Source organism: Sinohyriopsis cumingii, chromosome 6 (genome assembly GCF_028554795.1).
Source record: "Sinohyriopsis cumingii isolate HCF-2022 chromosome 6, ASM2855479v2, whole genome shotgun sequence".
NCBI classification, from domain to species: Eukaryota; Metazoa; Mollusca; class Bivalvia; order Unionida; family Unionidae; genus Sinohyriopsis; species Sinohyriopsis cumingii.
In genome coordinates this window covers 115,258,796-115,274,561 of record NC_142966.1, presented here as the reverse complement: position 1 = coordinate 115,274,561, position 15,766 = coordinate 115,258,796, and the positions used below count along the sequence as shown (strand labels likewise).

At 34.3% G+C, this 15,766-nt stretch overlaps 1 protein-coding gene across 5 annotated transcripts in view; it reads left to right on the top strand.

Moving 5' to 3' along the window:
- The first annotated feature begins 1,344 nt into the window (after positions 1 to 1,344).
- LOC149797779 (uncharacterized) overlaps positions 1,345 to 15,766 on the top strand; it is a 90,246-nt gene continuing 75,824 nt past the window's right edge. For 3 of the 5 annotated variants that reach the window (XM_089962727.1, XM_089962726.1, XM_089962724.1), the window contains exon 1: positions 1,360 to 1,448. The gene's annotated coding sequence lies outside the window, so the exon portion shown is untranslated. Of the gene's footprint in view, positions 1,449 to 15,766 lie in introns of all 5 variants that reach the window. The other 2 variants (XM_089962722.1, XM_089962721.1) reach the window with 2 other exon arrangements.

Genomic DNA, 15,766 nt, shown 5'->3' with positions numbered 1-15,766 from the left:
GAATACAAGTGAATCTGAATTTAAAAAACAAATAGAAGTTTTCGGAAATATTTGAAGGGAATTCGTATCCTGTTGGAAGTTAATATAGGAATAAAGAATTTCTGTTTTCTTGAACCTTATAATAAAAACCTAAGTCACAATATGACGACCAGGGTGCGAGCATGGGCGCCCGCAGAATTTTTAGCCGGGGAGGGGGGAGGGGAGTCAGTCACGGTCGCGAGAGTTAGTTGCATAGTTCCGTGCGAAAGCAGTCTGAAACTAAAGCTAATATTTACTAAGCGTTTTGAACAGAATCTTGTGACATATTTTCAGCTTCATTTGCATGATTAAACCTGTCGGAATATATATATATATATATATATATATATATATATATATATATATATATATATATATATATATATATATATATATATGTATAGCATGATTGCCAGGGGGTCACGTGACATCCCTTAACCTATGCTGCGGCCGCCCATGGATGAGAGTCAAAAGTTCATTTTTAGAACATTCCAAATTGTCAGAACTATCAGATCTATAACTAAAACATTAGTAAAGAACATGGCAAACTGCATGTACACCAGAACTTCCAGATTGGAAAACTCATGTCCTGAACCCAAATCCAGTAATAATCATAATATATAATCTACTGTCATATATCGATAAAAATTGGCTATGTAACATGTTTACAGAAAAAGACATTAGTCATTATATGTATGTATGTATGCAGGGCCGGCGCTACCATATAGGCAAACTAGGCAGCCATCTAGGGCGCTGATTTCAGGGGGCGCATTTTTAATTTTTTTTTTATTGTTTATAAATTTTGAAACTGATATTTTCCCGGGGGGGGGGGGGCAGAATCTAACCTTGCCTAGGGCGCCAGATAGTATGGCCGGGTTTTGGCGCCGGCCCTGTATGTATGTATGTATGTATGTATGCGTGTGTATGTGTGTGTGTGTGTGTGTGTGTGTGTGTGAATATGAATGATCTTATTTTCTATTTCATCCGTTTTATGAAGTCGATTAGATAATCTTTGCATCGTAAATTGATGAAAACGATATTTTCTTTACACTTATTCATACTCATAATGTTGTCACACACACACACAGGTCATTCAGCAAATATGGTTAAAATGTTGGTCAAACTGTTTAATATTTGTAATTGGTCTTTAAAAATCTTAGCTGATACACCAAATAAGGTTATTCTATCGCTCCTTTAAAAACTGGTTAAGGAAAGCTAATGGTCGGTAGTTTATCACAACAAATGACACATGCTTACATATTAGGTCACGGTTGTTCAGACGCAAAAACTAAAACCCGTTTTGATTGGTCAATTTGGTACACAAGTCCCATATATGGGAAGCATACCACCACACCTACGCATCAGCTTGTGTAGACAGTCTTGAAGCTTCGTTCAGCAAACAGGAAATAGCCATTTTGTTACAATTATAGGTAAGTCTCTCCGTTAGTTGCAGCTGTTTTTGAGAAACTTTTTACAGCTAAATATTGACTTTTATAGTTGTAGACATGTTGTCAAAGTTTCGCAACAGCATTATCATTTTCGCGCCATTGCCACAAATTTCCGTGAATGAAAACGTGCAGACGGTGCACTTCCTTATTTTGCAAAAGCAACAGCGCGCGGTTTCCTATGCAGACTTTGTAGTACAGATTGTTTGATTTTGTTTTAATTCCATATATTCAAATTTGCAAAGACAGCGGCATATTTTGTTCCATATTTCCTCTCGTAACTACAGGGGCTCGTATCGTTGCTTACAATTGACCTGTCATACATGTACTATATAATTAGTTATTATATAGCATATGTATGACAGGTCAATTGTAAGCAATGATACGAACCCCTGTGCTCGTAACTGCCATCATTATTTGTACTTCAGTTACTGAAGTATTAGTATGTAAGACGTATCACATGTTATTTATGTTTTAGTGCTAGTGCCAGACGCCCAAAACAAATATCAGCGTCTAGGTCTTACATTGAGGTCAACCAAGAGTATGTGACACACACTGGAGGGTCACACCCGAGTAGCCACTTAGCATGACGTTCTTGACGCAGATTTGGTTTTGTTTTAATTTAACAGCATGGTGCCAAGGAAAATAAGAATAAAATGATGCAAGTTATTGTACTTGATTGATTTGCAGTAAAAACGTACCTCCACTGGAACGTACTCAGCCAAATTGCACACAAGTCAAAACCACCGGCGTTGGTGGTAGAAAGAGTGGGAGAAATAACATGGGAGGATATCTGCCTGTTTGTCACACACACATTTATAGCCATAGTTGGCAATCTAATATCTTAGTGGGTAGGGATTGCAGTGTGAAATTTTTTCAGATATTTTTGTTTAGGTTTTTACTCTTATTTTGGCCACACAAATACCTTTTTACTTAGACGAACATGGTTATGGACTAATTTCTCGCAACCGTCAGGTTTTGTTGCTCTCGCAGTGAAGAAGTCAAATGGCCCGACACCTGGGGCCCCTCCTGTATACTGTGGGGCCCATCAAGCTTGTCAAAAAGAGCGAATTTGCTTGAGAAAACTTGTATTGTGCTGATGAGATGTGTAGACATAACTGTCTTAACAGGGTGCAATTAGAAGAAAAAAAACGCTGTCCTGCAACTGCGTGAAGTGGAGATCACATTTTAATCAGATTGTAACATGGTGTGTAATGCTAACAAAAATGAGTTTGGATTCCCAACCACCCACCCCCTCGGACAATGCATTGAAAAACACATTTTTCAGTAGTCTTTAAAAATAGAAGTAAAAAAAGCACCACTTCACTATATGCCCATTGCATTTAGCGTGTATAAATGGTAAACAGGCTGATTGTAGCTTGTGTAAAACTACCCTTAAATAGTAACAATTCAATGGCAAAGAGGTAGGTATTCAACATCCTGAATTGAACTATTAATTGAATCAAGCTATTCAGGATGATTTTAGCCATGAAATAGATTGATGGAACTATAGGAAGTGCATGCTCATGTTTCCACGGTTGATTTGTTGCTGATAAAGCATTACTACCTGTACTGGACAGAGGCATTTATTACTGCTGTATTACCTGAAGTCCCCTTTAAATTTTAAAATATTATGACCAACTGCCCCAATGAAATGGTCAGTCCCAAATGTATAATCATTTTTCTATAAAGACGAGCACATCTTGTGATCAGACTGACAATGGTACTGTTATGGCCGTCCTGAACAACTCTATTCTGACCAGGATTTGCTCAGAGAATCCAGCAGAAAATTTGGAACACTGGTAACATCCTTTATCTAGCGAGTGATGTAATGTGATGAAAACAAAAACGTCAATTTCATTACCTTCTAATCCACTAATGAATCCTATCAAATTTATATTTGCAGTGTTGTGTGACAAATAATAATAATAAGGGGGAAATTTCAATAGTCGGGGCTTGTGGAATTTAAGGCAGGGCTTGTGATTATTTTAAAATTTGCCAGCCTGTGCCCTGTTTCTAAAAAAATATGTTGAGCTCTGCTCATGGAACCATGTAACATGCCATTGTCAGTTTTTTTATTATAGATTGTTTTCTGAAAACAGTAAATTAAACCAGGATGTGTACTTATTAAAAAAATGTTTACTCTGGTAATTTTTTTCTGGCAACAGCTAATAATACTAATGGTGATATTATTTCGCATGGTTCACAGTTCCACCACCAGTTAGTGTAGTAACAACTTTGATGATAAGAAGCAAAGGAGAGGACTCGGAAGAATGTAATTTTATAAATGATTCGTTTCTTCCTTCTTTTAGGAAAAATACTTGAATATACGAAAATATATAATACAGGAAATAAAATCCTGTTCATTTACATTCCTTTAACCTATAAATGATGGAGTTTATTATTATTGTATACCTGAATATCTTATGGGATGGTCTGTTTCTGTTGTCTGTTTTCCATCTGTTTGCAAACGTTATTAATAGTTCTCCCAAAGGCAACAGTTTATGCCACAGATACATTCCTGAGGTTATCGCATAATACAGAATTGGTGTAAATTGAAAGTAATTTTCCCATAGAATACTCACAATATAAGGAAGTTCTTGGACAGATTATACCTACAAGTTTTCAAGTAATGATTATTTATGCATAATTTTCAAACAAATTATGTGCATGAGTTGCAGCACATGATGCTAGCATTGGCACAGCAATGAGCACATTGGTGCAAAGTAATAGTGATATCTGCATAATAAATGGTATTAGAATGAAGCACTTTAAATCATTGTGTATCGAGACTTTCCAGTATTAATGATTTTGCCGTAAGTCTTATGGAAATGACTCTTAAAATGTGGACTTGAGGAATAAAATCACAAATTAAGGAAATGTGTATATGGTAAAATCTAGATATTGGCTTGTCCCTGTTTGATTTGGTTCAGGTTTTCACACATTATATTATTGGAGTTGGTCATGAAATCAGACCAACTTTACAGGAGTATCTCAGACACTTTAAACTGCTCAGATTTTGTGATACAAAAAAAAACTGTCCCTTGCACCCATATGCAAAAGTCTAGAGAAATCATAGATCACCACAATTGATTGAAGAGATGTTTATATATTGATGCCTTCAGTTAAAAATACATGTACCTTTATCCAGGATTCAGGATATATTGGGATTATCTTAATGATGGGGAACTGCAGACTATTTCACCAGGATATCTTGAGATTTCACAAGATACATGTAGAACTTGTCATGTTTCTGTAGGGATATAGTACTTGAATGAAAGAAACGATTCAATGGTGATGAAGTCTACATAGGTGGGTTACTGTCAGAGATCCATTTGTTAAAAAATAAAAGCTTGTCAGTTATAGTCAACATAGATTAATGTTTTTTTTTAAAATGCAACTATTGGTTTAAAAAAACATTTCAGCTTATCTTTAAAACTTTATATCGGTGAAAATAGCTCAACTGCAGCATGGTACAAAAAATTGGTTTCTTCTAGACTGAAATGATAGACGTTTACAAGATCGAAGTTTTTACAGTCTAATTGCAGATTAATGCAATATGCAGGACTGTCCTCTTGAACTAAGGAGCAGAAAGAAACAAAACCAACCAGTTTATTAAAATTTCTCAAATATTGTACATGATATATAATAAATATACATAACAATTCATTTTATCCAGATCATGCCTGTACATGTGAAACTGTATGATAATTGCAATAAGGTCAGCATTATAGCATTACATTTTGAGAGACTGGGCTTGTTTCAACAGCTGGTAAATAAACTTTGCACATTATCCTGAACAGTAAAATTGTTCTATTTTTAAATCAATTTCACGTGCGTATTATCAGGATTGCAGTCCATGCTGGAAATAAGCATAGATAAGTATTTGTACTGGAAATATACAGCAGCATTACAATCTACTGCATGTACTGTACTTCTAATGTATGCTGCCTTTCTGTAAGGGATATATCTTGCTGAAAGTGACAGACTGCCCATATAAACCTTTGGGGTTTGTTTTTCTTTTTTTTCTTCTGTTAAATCATGTAATAATTGTAATGAATTTGATTACTTATTTGTAGTCTCCTCCCCTTCATTTTATTAAATTAATTTTGTATGAATTGAGAAATTATTGAGTCAAAACTAGTTACATGGAGTATGATCCAAAATTTGGATGACATAGATGAAGCCATGAGGGTGTGGACAGACTTATTTATGGATGTAGTATCTAAGCATGCACCACTGAAAGTACATCGAGTAAAGACTGATATTCAACCTAATTGGCTTACTACTGAAATCCTAGATGCTATGAAAACATGAGACAAATTCAAGGCTATGGAAAACCATGCACAATATAAAGTATGGAGAAATAAAATAACAAGTATGATCAAAAAAGCTAAAAAAAACTTATTATCAATCATTGCTTGAAAACAAAAAGAGCAACACAGACTCCATTTGGAAAGTCTTCAATGAACTCACTGGAGGAACGCACAAAAAACAGACAAATAAAATTCACTCACTTCTGGTAAATGACACCATAGTCACTGATGAAACTGACATTGCAAATGTTTTCAATGATTTTTTCATCAACATTACCACAAAGTTAAAAGAGCCAGTGATAGAAAACAACTTTAATGAACTGAAAAAGTTCTGCAGCAGTAAAATCTCAAAGGAGGTATGTTTCTCTATCCCACCAGTGTCAAAAAACTTTGTTAAAAAATGTCTCAGTGAACTTGATACCAAGAAAGCTACAGGACTTGATCAGATTGGTCCACGACTCATTAAATCTTCTGCCTTTGCTATTGTAGATAGCATAACATTCATAATTAAAGTATTGCAACCTCATCTGTCCCCAAAATATGGAAAACTGCAAAAGTAACTCCTATTCACAAATCTGGTTCTAAGGATGATGCTGATAACTACCGACCAATTTCAATACTACCAAACTTGTCAAAATTGATTGAAAAATATGTCCATGACTCATTCATGTCATATTTAACCAAACACTTGCTGTTACACCCTGATCAATCAGGCTTTAGACAGAACCATTCCTGTGAGACTGCCTTGATCTCCCTAACTGATAAATGGCTTCAAGCACTTGACCAAGGTAGAATAATAGGAACTGTATTTGTAGATTTCAGGAAAGCTTTTGACATGGTGGATCATGAAATCCTTTTGAAGAAACTGAAAATCTACCAGTGTGATGAAAGAACAATTAGATGGTTTACTTCATACTTAAATGAGAGAACACAACATGTTTACATAAATAATGTTCTGTCTGAACCTGAAACAGTTAGATATGGAGTACCACAAGGCTCAATTCTAGGTCCACTACTATTCATTTTATTTATTAATGACCTACCACTTTTACTAAGAGACTCAATATCATCTACAGATCTCTATGCAGATGACACAACATTGTCAGACATCCAAAACACAAAGCATGAGCTCGAAATTTCTTTACAGAATGCACTAAACAAACTGGAAAACTGGTGCACGTGTAATGGCATGGTGGTAAATACTGGTAAAACTAAAATATTACTTATCTCAACACGGCAAAGAAGGACAAATCTTGATAGTGATGAACTATGTCTGACATGGAAGGATACAAATCTGCAAATAGTCTGTCATGATAGGCTACTTGGTGTTCTGGTAGATAATAACCTATCATGGACTGAACATATCAAACATACCAGGAAAAAAGTCAATTCAAGTTTATGGCTTCACAGTAGGATAAGACATTTTCTCCCTGAAAGGCACAGGAAACTATTTTATAACAGTTACATACAACCCTATTTGGACTACTGTAGTACAGTATGGGGTAATTCAAATGATAAAAACATAGCAAAGCTGGCACATCTTCAAAAAAGAGCATTTGGGCTAATATCAATCCAGAAAGAAAGCAAGGAAAGTTTAGCTGGTAGGTTAAAAATATTACCTATTAAAGACCGAATCTGTTTGAGAAAAGCCAAATTAATGTACAGGATATCTCAGAATAGTGCTCCTGAATATTTACAATCACTATTCCAGTATAGGCTACCTGGTAATACTCCCCACCTGCGATCCATGTCTACCAAACAGTATAAAATTCCCAAACCAAATAAGGAGTTATTTAAAAAAAAGTTTCCAATACTCTGGAACTCTGCTCTGGAATAGTATTCCAGCTGAGATTAGAAATGCCCACTCTATTTCCTTCTTCCAAACCCAATATATCCAGTGGCTTCAGAGATGCAGCTTAAATAAATAAATTCCTTTGTATGAGGGCCTCAAGGTAGATTAGTTTTTAGCTAATTGTGTTACCCTCTTTAAATAAGGTCATTATTATTATTATTATTATTACATGTATCAGGTTGTACAGCTCACACTAATGTCAAGACAAAAAGAACGCCAGGTACATACTGTTTCATATGCTGCTTCAAGTAGACCATCTTTTGTGTGCATTGAAAGTGTTTTTAAATTACATTGGTACATCTGATCAGATAATGGACAAACAAATTTTGTTCAGTTCATTTTGGGCATTAAGCCTGTCCTTTGGGAGGTTTTTGGCAAAGTTGACTAAATTTTGTTTAGTTTATCTGTATGGTACTGTTGTGATACAATCCATATTGAAAATCATTATCACAATACAGCATGGCTTGTGTTTCTCAGTTGTACTATCTCTCCTACCTTTATTAAATTTTGTTTATTCAATCTAGGACTTTGTGGCAATGCAGAAGTCAGGGTCAAATTCCATATTTACAGTCACTGTTTTCAAAAAGGTTGACACTTCAAAACATAATTTCAAATACAGATTACAGCTTGGGAACAGTCTATTTTCAGATACTGATTGTGTATATATAAGCTGCAGTAATGTGTTACAAGCTAATTGTGTGGCTATCCTTTGTGCGTTTTAAATTGGGAAGGCATAACCAAGTCGGCCTTTGACAATTAGAGGGAGTCCATATAAGAAAAAGTGAATCTTGGTGAGAAAAGATATATCCCATTAATGGGCATTACATTATAGCTTTTGGAACATAAATATTTCTTACTATAATGGTTCAAAAATTTACTTTTGTTTTTACACTGTGAAGGGATCTGCAGTGGATCAGTGGTTAGCATGCTGAAAAGGTAAAGGTTTGCATCCTACCATCTGACCAGCCTTGGTCAGTTACCATGGTGTTCTTTGGCCAAGTCACTTGTATTGCCTATGCAATCAAATAACCTGCTTGTGTTGCTGTGCCATAAAGCACCAAATTGAATTTGAAGTTTCTGTTTATTAACTTTTTGGTCTGTTTTTTGTTGTTGTTTTTTTCATTTGGCCTGGTGGGAACAATTTAATGTAAGGATTTACAGATTCAGAATCTAGAGGCAAGTTATTTCTTAGTATTTTGGCAGCAAGAGTCATATAAGGAGTCCATGATATGACTGGGTTTATTTTAGGCTGTCATGGCTTGATGAATCAAGTACAGTCCTTGCCAAAGAAGCACAAGACGATCAAATCATCTGTTGACTGGCAGAAATATCTTACTGGTTTTCATTAGTTCATAGAGAGCACATTGTTGATGGTCTTTGATAGAAAATGTAAAAATATTTTACTCCCATGTTTGGAACTAATTGCACATTCTGAAGTTTTATGGGGTGTTTCTTGAATACTGAAAAACAAAAACTTGCAATACCAGAATGCTAAGATCAGCATTGGTTTTTAGTAAGAAAAAGAAGTCAGTCTGTGAAGAACATGGCAAAGTTAGAGAAAATCTTATCTGCAAGTTTCACGTAACATTATTGTGTATCTGAATCCTACACAAGGAAGTTACACATGGGAAGATGTGTCGGGTATCAAGTTTGTAGATTTATATGATTATACACCATACATCTACTATTGGGTTAACCCAGTTCTCAGGTTCATTACACTTATCTCCACAGGGGTTTCTGTACATAATATGCTCATAAGTGGAGTTAAGACATTCCTGGTCAAGTCACTTGATATATCTATATATATATATATACACACATGCACACTCCTTGTCAAGTTACTGGCAACAAGCCAATGTCCATTTAAAAATTATCGGTCAGCAATCCCTAATTATTTGCTTAGTATGGAGTTGAACAAGAACAAAAATCAGTTGAGTGTGGAATTGCTAGTGGAGTGTGACAGAAAGTAGATGCTTGAGAGATAGAGGCCATATGGCTAGTCAGCAAGCAGAGAAATACCAAACCATTTCAAGTTGGTTTTGCTTACTGAAGTCATAGATTGAAAAGCAAATGGAAAGACTTCATTTGAAATTGTCATTGATATGGTGCTCACTAAAAATAGGGAAATTTGCTTAAGGTGCACCACAGCAGTTAAGAGTTTATGACATTTTTGGGAATGTGTCAGGTAGTTAGGGATCCCTTGTGAATCACAGGTTACACATCAACTTGTTTCAGTCATGTGTATTGCAGTGGTCTTGAAAAAGTAGTAAACATCTCTGTATCAACAATTCAACCTCGTGATAATTTTTCAGCAGTTGTCGATTATAAATGTAAAATGGTTATCTCTAAATAAAACAGCACTGCTGTGATATACAGATCTTTTAAAAACGCTGATGACCAAGCACTTGAGTGACCATTAAATTGTTCTTTTTATGCTGTGCGCTTATTCCATCAATGCATGATTTTTTTCTAGTATATACATTTTTCCACATGGTGCCTGTAGGGTGCATAAAAAAAGACTCAAGAAAATGAAGATAAAAGCTCATTGGCTGAAAAAATGTCTTTATTTTGATTTGCTTGTGCATTAATCGAGGGGACATGGTCCATGATCATTGACAGAACATTTAAAGAACAAATTACATTTTGGATTTTCAACAATAACGCTACTGAATTTATTTCCAAATTACATGCAGTGTACAGGGAGGAATGAAATGGAGAACTGAATGTATAAATAAATTCTAGACAAGAATGGTATAACCTGAGCACTAGGAATCATGCAGTCTTAATGCATATAACAGTGCATTGTTATAACATGTGATTGCCACCACTGTGTTGATAATGAAGATAAACATTTTTTTTATTTATTAAAAGACTTGTTTATTCCCCCCAAAATGTTGAAATGTACTTTAAAGGGTACATTATTGAATTAAAAAAAACCTACCCACACTAGCCTTCAAAATTGTAAATCCTTTCTTTCAAAAAATGTCAGGGTGGGGTGGGGGACTTCTCAACAGTCTGAAGATCTAGCAGGAGATGCACATAGTTTTCAAATGTGCAAAATGTAAGAGTATTCATATGTTATAAACAGTAACCATGGTGATATGCAGTGGAATGTAAATGTCATTACTATTGGTTAGTGATATTATATTTTGAATTCCATATGGCATGATGTGGTCTGAGTTATGCAAACTTCAGATCATCATATTGTTGCGATAAAAAGGTCATGAACTAAAATGCAACCTTGTATTCTTGTTCACCAGCACAAATCCAACATCTGTTTAATATCTGTACCAAAATCAAATGTTAATGCTGTTAAATGTATTCCAGCATGAACTATTAGTCATGTACACAGTGTATTGTTTTATAAAAACTTTATTATTAAAATCTTCGTCTTTTTCAATCATTTCACTTGTCATTCATGATTTTTTGATTACGCATAACGTAATGAAATTATTCCATGGCCATGAACAAATTTTACAGAAACATTTGCAGGTTTATTTTAGTGCAGTCGTACATAAAATCTTGCTTGCGTTCTTCTGCAAGTATAGGTAGAGTTGAAGTCATATTTTCAGCTCACACTTTATGTACATGTATATCAATTTGCAATGTATTCTCAAGGAAAAGTTTTTTTTTTTAAAATTAAGCGCAAATAATTATGATTTCTGTCAGCTAAAACACTGTATTTGGCCCAAAAGTGTCTTGCCAAAGGTAAAATTTGACTTGTTCTGACTTCAGGACAACATTTTTTTTTTGGCCTCCTTTAACATCTTGGACCTATAGATTTTTGATTTTGTTGAACAGTTAACTATAAATATGTTTTATCTACATTGGTTTCACACCAAGTGGGATGTTAAAGGACACTAGGGGTGCATATAAGTAAATATAAGAAAAGGTTAAAACCTTTATTATTGTAATCAAAGTAACATATTTAGAACTTAAACAACTTTTAATAATAAAGACCAAAACTAAGGAATAAGCCATTTTCTGACAGACAACAGTTAAAATTTAATTTGTAAGTAGTTCAGCTTGTATCTCAGTGCTGTTCAACCCACGGGTCGCATGCGGCCCTCAGGCTGATTTTAAATGGCCCGCCAGAACTCGAGCAGCTATATAATCATTGCTTTTCATTTTTCTGCTGCAGCCCTCGGCTTCAAGAAAAATATTTTTCAGTGGCCCATGGTGTCAAAAAGGTTGGACAGCGCTGTTGTTTCTATTTCACATAATAAATAAAAATACCTATATTACAGTGTGACCCCTCTATAAAACGGTAGTTGGGAGCCATAGAACCTGACTGTGTTATATATAGACTGAACTGTGTTACAAGCAACCAGGTCAGTTAGCTGAAGTAAATGATGCATGTACCCCAAACAATTTACAGACTGGGGTAGGTAATAAATGCCGGCAGTAAAATACGTGCTTCATCGACACAGTTACCATTTAAACTCGATGCATATTAAATGAGAAATATACCTGTAGTGAAAACATACAAGGCATACATATTTTACTTTATTTGGAGAACCACTAATTGGTACATGTACGTGGATATTGTTTATATATACATGTCTAATGTATATCATGAATAGAGTATCAAACACCATGTACTCACCTGCGAATCTCCGAGTTTTTAAATATTCAATAATTTTGTCACAGTTCATATAGGTCTGAATTCAGTGGAAAAACTTAGCACAATCACATAATAAAAGATGAAGTGTATGATTTACTTTTCTTTATGTCCCAAGTCGGTAAGAGTTAGTTTGCATTTTAAGCCACTGTTGGTAGCATTTTTAAGCATGAAAAGGAAACTTTCACGGCACAGTTAACATGTTCTAGTCACTTTGGCAAATGCAAACATCCATCAGATTCCATAGCTTTTACATAGCTGCCAACCCTCATGAATTTGGTGTGAATTTCATGACTTTTTCAGCGATTCACGCTGCAAGCCAAAAATTCATGAATTCTACAATTCTCAATTATTTTAAATCTTTAATAAAATAACCGATTTCCTGTTAAGCGCTAGTCGTGATATTCAGTTGCCGAAACGGTCTGGTACTGCTGGTCACAATATTAGACCTACAGCTGATTAGTACAGTTGGCCCAGTAGCAAGCATTTTAGCCTATTTTAATCTATACGTATAAGAGTAGTTTTACACATGCTTGAAAACTGGGGCCTAACTAGAATTTTGCTCCACACATGCGTCACCAACATTGATTTGAGTTACCGTTCAGCATCACATGTAAGATCTTGAAAATGTCTTCACCACAAAGGAAAATGAAATGTATTGCTCAAAAAGTGAAGTTTAATTTGGAATATATCAAAAATTGTCCGTGCGTTCTGCCATTAAACATTGATATTCATCAAAAAATAGTTATGAAATTTTCTAGATCACTCTGTAAGAAAATGATGAGAGCACTGATATTTTGTATGGGTTGTGCTTGATATTTAGAATGAAAAATTGGTGTCCAAGGATGAAAATTAAATGAAATATCTTCTCCCCTATAGATCTATGCATATAACAAAACAGGTATATTAGAATAAAAAAAGAAAAGAAAGTACACCTCGTTCTTCATTAAATATTTCCATTGAGTGTTCAGGTTTTTTTCCATCCTGATATCACATTCTTTTTTCTTTTTATATTCCTTTAATTTCAAAAGCAAATAATTTTCGAAGATCTGTATCATGAAATAGACAAATACATTATTGAAAAATGAGAATTTTCCAATGTTCAAATATGGCCAATTTTTGGATCCTGACAAAGTTTATTTCCTTACCTATCAAACTTCAGGTTATATAAAATTGTATTTGGTAGATGACCTTGTCCAAAATCAAGTTCATTGTATACCAGATGAGAGTCATTAGGTTCTTTATATATTCTGTTAACAACTGATAACAGGGCTAATACTCTCTCTGTAGTTTAATATTGTGTTCATTATCAATAAACATATTTATCAGGTCTTAGTCGAGGATATTGTGTTTACCTGATTCTTTATTATAATTTTAGACCTTCCAATTATTATAACTAAAAAATTTCTAAAGATGAACTTTAGGCCCTCATCGAGGATATTCTTTTGTCTTAGTTTTTCATGAATCTTGTTTACTGGAAAAATTATTTAGTCCTATAATAACATCTGTGCAGAAATCGTTTATATTGTATTCAAATTTTGATTTGGGTGATATAATTTTTATTTTATTTTCTGGAAATACAAAGAGCTCAATAATATTCTTGAAAAGAGACATTAACTGGTAAAGTGAATTCCAAAAATGAAATTTTAGATTATATTATTGTGATTAAGCAAAAGACTGTTGGAACATGAAAACAATTCAGGCCATTAGTAAAGTAGAGACTACCTACCACTACAGGCATATCAACATCTTCAGCATTGAACATATTTTGAAATAACATTAAAGATTATTCAGAACTTTATTCATTAGAACTTGTCAGTAATTCTGGGATTAATTTGGATTTAATTCACAATTTTGCAAGTTCTTTTGCTTTTGTATATTGTCACTTTGTATTCTAGAAAATAATTTGTCGACTTTAACAAAGCTGGTTGCTTCTCGCTCTTTTCTATTTAAGACAATAGAGTCTTCATACTACAATGTAATATGTCTGGGTTGGCTTATTACCTCCAAAATAAACTTGTATAGCATTGAATGATGCGGGTACTTGATGCCAAATTTTCAGGAATATCTTCTACACTTGGCAGCCCATATTGACACTTTCTGCAAATTGTAGGAATGCAGAATTTAGTTGACGGAGAGTTGAATCTCTTTTATGAAAGGAAGCCATCTAATTGCTTTTGTCAAATTGTGTTTTTATTAGTTTCATTGACCTAATCAACTTATGCATTTCAACCAATTGAAATTCATGTTAACAGAACTTTAAAGATTGCTTATTTGATTGTATTAGAATATGATTCTGTCAGGCAAAAGAATGGCTAAGGAAATTTGATTAACTTGTCATGTGGAAAAGTGTCAGTCTGTGTAGCCTGGCCATTTGTATGTCATCTCCAGAGCTGTTTGAGATGCATAATGAAATTTGGTACATGTACTGTAAGCTATTATATTGTTATCAGACATTGTGTCCTGTGAAAAATTTACTTGGTCATTTGATCATTTTATCCATAGTTATATTACAAATTGCATCTGGACAGCTCCAGTGGCCTATTAGTTAGAGCAGTAGGTTGTGGGTTCGAGTCTCTGCCATGTCATGCCAAAGATTTATAAAATTTGTACTAACAGCTGCTTCTCGAGGCACTCTGCATTAAAAGGTTAGTGTTAGGACTGGTCAGCCTGGTGTCAGGATAATGTGACAGCGTGGGACATCATGCTACACATCTGCAGCACGATGCCCCCGGTGTTTAGACACCACTATAAACTGCCACGTTGCAGACATTGATATGACTGAAAAATTGTTAAAGCTACATTAAGAATCCAAATCAACATATACACACAAACTGCATCCACTGTCAGACCCTGTCACAGTTAATATCTTTGTTTGAGATAGCATGAATTTTGGAATCCATATTTTTGTATTATCATGAGATCTGCTAGCAGCTAGAGTTGCAGAAAATTTTCTTTGAAATGCATAAAGTACTCCTTAAAATTTAATGAGTAACGAGTATTGTACACTTATATTTATAAATCTGAAATTATTACATATACTTTCATTTTGTTTCCTTTTAAAAAACATTTCAAAACTTGATCTAAAATTCTTTACTCTGGTTTTAATTTTCTGAGTGTTTTATGTTCGTTTCATACAAAATTTGTTTTTAGTATGTGCTCAACTAGGTAATGAAAGATTACTACAGGAACTGAAATCTTTGCATGTTTTTTTGTTACCACTTACTAAGATGAATGATGTATTGTTTCATACAGTATTAACCTCAGTGGCATGCTGTTTGGCTTTTTAACCTAGCAGCATGTTGAGCTATGTGATAAAATAAACATGTAACATTAATCAGTTAGGTATCATGTAATCGGCGTGTTCCAGCTGGTGCCACAGAAAATGCTAACATTCTCGCAAGAAGTTGAAAGGGAGAAAAAAAAAGGCTTTGGTATAAAAAACATTTTGATCTTGATAGAATTTAATGGTCTGAAATAACAGAAATGTCCTTGATATTTATTTTCATAAATG